Source organism: Leptodactylus fuscus, unplaced genomic scaffold (assembly GCF_031893055.1).
Source record: "Leptodactylus fuscus isolate aLepFus1 unplaced genomic scaffold, aLepFus1.hap2 HAP2_SCAFFOLD_166, whole genome shotgun sequence".
In the NCBI taxonomy this organism is placed as follows: Eukaryota; Metazoa; Chordata; class Amphibia; order Anura; family Leptodactylidae; genus Leptodactylus; species Leptodactylus fuscus.
In genome coordinates, this window is record NW_027440188.1 from 138,444 (window position 1) to 144,443 (window position 6,000).

Below are 6,000 nucleotides of genomic sequence, written 5' to 3' on the forward strand. Positions count from 1 at the left end.
CACAACTCTGCCCAATACAGGGGAGGACAGTGACTATGATCTATGCAAAGCAGCGCTAACTAAGCATTTCTCTCCATACATAAATGCAGCTTTTGAAATTTTCAAGTTTAGACAGTCAAAACAGTCAGCAACAGAAACCATTGATGAATATCATGTCCGCTTAAGACAACTTGCAGCTTACTGTGAATTTGCTGATATAGACAAGGAAATTCTGATGCAAATCATACAAGGTTGTGTGTCCTCTAAGTTAAGGAGACAAGCACTCAGAGATCCCACCATGACTTTAGCAAAGCTACTGGACATTGCACGTATTCATGATGCAGCAGAGAATCAAGCTAAACTTATAGAGAACACAGACTGTATACCAGAGCAGCCATCTTCTGTAGCAAAGCTCACTCAGAAGCCACATGTGCCTCACACACAGGCTGCAGCCTGCTACAACTGTGGAGGTCCTTATCCTCATCAGAAACCATGCCCAGCACAGGGAGGAACTTGTCATAACTGTGGGAAACTAAATCACTTTGCAAAAGTCTACAGATCAAAATCACAATCTTCTCTCTCTGCTAAACAAGCCTTGCCACAGAAAGTTCAAGCAGTGCAGTCGGTGTCCCCTGCTGATCAGCCCAGCAGCACCTACTTATTCTCAGTGACTGAGGGGTCTCACAATGTGCATGCAATGTCTAATCCCAAACAAGTCATCTTAATACATGGCAATCCGGTGGAGACACTGGTAGTTACAGGGGCGTCTGTCAATGTTATTAGTCATGCCACTTATAGCCAGCTAAAGAACAAACCTGCTTTGCAATGTACTAACCTGAAGATATTTCCTTATGGTTCAGCTACTGCATTACCCCTATGTGGCAAATTTCAGGCATTGCTAACGGCTGATGGGAAATCCATCACGGACACTTTCTATGTAGTGGAGTGTTCTGCAGACACTCTTCTGAGCTGCAATAGTGCGGTATCTCTGGGCCTAGTGAAACTGGCAAACAGCGTAACACACTCTTCTGTCCAAACTATTATGCAGAAATATCCTCAACTCTTTCAAGGCCTAGGAAAGCTGAAAGACTTTCCAGTGAAATTACACATTGACCAGTCAGTCCAGCCGTCAGTTCAACCTCACAGGCGCATCCCATTCCATGTCCGCAAGCTGGTGGAGAAAGAGCTACAAGACCTTGAGACAGATGATGTTATTGAACGTGTCGAGGGCCCAACTCCCTGGGTCTCACCAATTGTTGTTGCGCCTAAACCTAAGCAGCCTGGTAAAATCAGGTTATGTGTGGATATGCGACATGCCAATCGAGCCATTCAAAGAGAAAGGCATATTACGCCTACCATTGATGATATTCTCACAGATCTAAATGGTGCAAAAGTATTCTCAAAAATTGATCTAAAATCTGGTTATCATCAGCTTGAATTGCATCAAGACTCCAGATATATCACAACTTTTAGCACTCAAGAAGGTTCAAGAGGCTGAATTTTGGCATTTCATCGGCTGCAGAAATCTTTCAGAATGTTATCAGGCAAGTTCTTTCAGGAATACTTGGAGTCCTCAATGTTAGTGATGACATCCTTATCTTTGGCACAACCCAAGAGGAACATGACAATCACCTAGAACAAGTCTTTCAGAGACTGCAAACCTGCAATTTAACTGTTAATCCATCAAAATGCGAATTCAACAAGACGTCATTGAATTTTTTTGGCTACATTTTTTCTGAAAATGGTGTTTCTGCAGACCCTGAGAAAGTAGCTGCCATAACCTCTGCTAGCCAGCCACAAAATGTCTCAGATGTTCGAAGTTTTCTTGGTCTGGTCACATACTGTGGACGATTCATACCTGATCTGGCTACTGTTTCTGAACCCTTACGACAACTCACTAAAAAGGATACTCCTTAGTCATGGACAGTTGAACATCAATCAGCTTTTGATACACTTAAGTCCAGTCTTTCTAGTGACACAGTCATGGCCTATTTTGACCCACTAAAGTCTACTGAGCTTATTGTGGATGCCAGTCCTGTAGGCCTTGGTGCAATTTTAACTCAGGTGTCCAAAACTGGCAGTATCTCCACAGTCTCCTATGCAAGCAAGGCTTTAACAGAAACGGAACAGCGCTATTCTCAAACTGAGAGGGAAGCTCTCGCAGTTGTATGGGGATGCCTTCATTTTCATCTTTACCTCTTTGGTCGTCCATTCACAGTGATCAGTGATCATAAACCACTCATTCCAATCTTCAATAAACATTCATCAAAGCCACCCCCACGACTTGAACGCTGGCTACTCCGCCTGCAGAACTATCGCTTTCACTTGAGATATGAGGCAGGAGCTGGGAACCCTGCAGACTATTTTTCAAGACACCCTTCACCACAGTCTACCAAAGATGACTTGCCTGCCACTGTCTTAGCTGAGGAACATGTAAATTTCATTGTTACACACTCTGTGCCAAGAGCAATGACCCTCGAAGAAATTAAACATGCGGTGGATTCTGATCCCCAACTTCAGTTGGTAATTGACACTGTTCGGTCTAAGAACTGGAACTCTTTTCTAGCTGAGACTCGTCTTCAACCGCAGGGCCAAACAGCATATTTGCAGGCCTTCTTTAATGCAAGACACTCTCTTTCTGTATCTGACTCAAACATACTACTGCGGGACAACCGCCTGGTCATTCCTCAGAAACTTCAGAGTAGAGTGATCGATCTGGCCCATGAGGCCCATCAAGATATAGTTAAAACAAAGCAATTACTTAGGGAGAAAGTATGGTTTCCTGGACTAGATAAACAAGTGGAAGCACTTATTGCCACATGTATACCTTGCCAAGCAACTACGGTGGACCATAGCCGAGCACCAGTACAAATGACACCTCTGCCAGACAATCCATGGACTGCTGTGAGTGTTGATTTCTGCACTTTGCCAGATCATTCCTATTTACTGGTTGTCATAGATGATTTTTCTAGGTTTCCAGTCATTGAACCCGTTTCCACCACCTCTGCAAGAGCTGTCATACCAAAACTGGACAAAATCTTTTCTGCATATGGCATGCCTGAAACAGTGAAGACTGACAATGGGCCACCTTTCAATAGTGCAGATTTTCAGTCTTTTGCAACTTATCTTGGTTTTAACCACAGGAAAATAACTCCTTACTGGCCTCAAGCCAATGGTGAAGTGGAGCGCTTCATGCAATCTATCAACAAAACTCTTTGGATTGCTACCATGGAACACAAGGATTTGCAGCAAGAATTGTACAGGTTCCTTAGACAGTACAGAGCCACCCCACACTCTACTACAGGAACTCCGCCAGCGACTGCGCTTTTCGGCAGGCCTTTGCGCATTAAGCTTCCAAACATCCCAGTAGTTCACGTCCAGACTCCATTGGTCCTCAATGATTCCCTTGCCAAAGGCAGGATGAAAAGATATGCAGATAAGAGAAGTTGTTGCTTCAAACAGCTGGATGTGGGAGACTGGGTCCTGGTTAAAAGGCTGAGACCCAGTGACAAGTTATCATCCCCTTATCATCCAGAACCCTTTCAAGTCACACACGTCAAAGGTACCATGGTTACTGCTCAACGCCAGGGTCATCAAGTGACACAAAATGTCTCCCATTTTAAAAAGCTTCGTGACTACAACCCAGGAGCCAGTGCAGAGGAGACAGATGATGAGGACATTTCACCGGGTACAACTGGTTCAGCAACACCAACAAGAGATACGGAAAATTCACAGACTGTTTCTGATAACGAGATGTCTCAACGCTACCCGACAAGGATAAGTCGAAGGCCACCAACGAACCTCAGGGACTATGTTCTGCAGTAAAATGTTCTTTTCAGTTCGGACCTTTTATTTATTGTTCATTTATAATGTTTGCATTTTATTTTTTTTTATAAGAAGGGGAGAGATGTGATGTTGTTATAAGTATGTTCTGTATGTTCTGTTCTGCTTACTTATTCTGCTTTGTCTGCCTAGCAACAGTGAGGTAGTAATGGAGGAGGAGCTGAGCTTAGGGGGAGGAGTTGCTAGACAGGGAGCCATGATGGAGCATGGAATAAAGGGTTCTGATCTACAAGAGTAACCATCTCATATTGGACTTATTCCAGAAGACCTGCATCCTCACTACAACACTACACCCATTGTCTGCCGAAAACATGTGCCCTCCCATTCATAAGAACGGCCGCCGCCCTATTCGACATTTTTGCCGTCAGACATATGGAGAGAAACATATCTGCTGAGGGCTAGATAGAAATTAGCTTCATATAGGCAGGGAAGAAGTAATGAAGAAAGCCAACAGCTCTTCTCAGAGCTATACACTGTAGGGACATCAGTCCAGCTTTCCCCGGACGGTGGAAAACAGGGATACACAACAGATACAACTTCATATATAGCGGAGAAACAGCTTTCATTTTTAGCTGTCCGCACACAGAATAGCCGGAATCCATAGCAGTGACTAATTCATATAGAGATGAAAAAAGCCCTGAATTTTATTTTATTTTATTTTTTTTTTTTGGGGGGGCCCTGAAACATAGCAGCAATCCACAGCAATTACAAGTTCATATAGCTGGAAAAAGCCTTGAATTTTGGGGGGGCCTGAAACAGCAGCAATCCACAGCAGTTACTTCTTGCTACATACGTGCTAAACAGCTTTTCAGGCTGTGTAACCCCAAAACAAGGATACAGAGCAATTAGTTCAGGCTATGTACGCTCAATCCAGATATTCAGGGTGTCTACCCCCAAAACCTAGGTGGGAGACCCAGAAATTCAGTCACGCTATATCAGCTCAATCCAATTTTTAAGGGTCTACCCCCAAAAGCTAAGTGTGATACACAACAATTCACTCAGGCTATATCAGCTCAATCCAATTTTTTTTTCAATCCAGTATTGTTTGCTCTCCATGATGTGAACTATGCCTTTGTCTCTTGAAAAGCAACCCAACATGAAGTCAGCCATGTGTGCCAGTGTGTTCCAAACCAAAATTTGACTGGTGCAAAAGTATGGGCACCTCAACAGAAAAGTGCCATTAATATTTAGTGATCCTCCTTTTGCAAAGATAACAGTCTCTAGTCGCTTCCTGTAGCTTTTAATCAGTTCCTGGATCCTGGATGAAGGGATTTTGGACCATTCCTCTTTACAAAACAATTCAAGTTCAGTTAAGTTTGATGGTCGCCGAGCATGGACAGCGCGCTCTCAAATGATCTGAAAACAGCAGTCTGTAAGCGTATATGTCTTGTATCCGAATACACTGGCGATCAGTCATTGGCTCTTAAATTTCAACATCTTCTTAGGTTTCGATTCCCAGAAAATAATACTGTCTTTCTTGTAAACCACATGACAATCGTGTGCGTCAGCATTTGGGTGCGGTACTGGATACAGGCGCCATCTTAATGTGTATCAGGTATAATAAGCTTGCATAGAGAAAAATATAATTTCTTAAGCAGTATAAGAGATATATAAAAACAGGAATATATGGGTTTACCTTCACAACGCTATATCAGCTCAATCCAATTTTTAAGGGTCTACCCCCAAAAGCTAAGTGTGATACACAGCAATTTAGTCAGGCTATATCAGCTCAATCCAATTTTTAAGGGTCTACCCCCAAAAGCTAAGTGTGATACACAGAAATTCAGTCAGGCTATATCAGCTCAATATAGTTTTTTTTTCAATCCAGTATTGTTTGCTCTCCATGATGTGAACTATGTCTTTGTCTCTTGAAAAGCAACCCAACATGAAGTCAGCCATGTGTGCCAGTGTGTTACTTGGCATGACTTTGCTACCACCAACTGTAAGGGTCACTCTCCATTTCCTCCATTTTTCACTCCCCTTCACACCATCCATGCTGAAGCAATGGGATGCACTAAGGTGCACCCTCATGCCTCTTGTGGGACAGTGACATGAAATGCCACTTCATCCCCCTCATCTTCCTCCACCAGCCAACGGTGCGAAGATGACAGGAGTGCGCTATGAATGTTTTCTGCCTAGTAGAGGCTACTTCTCACTTATGAAAATGGCCACACTTTG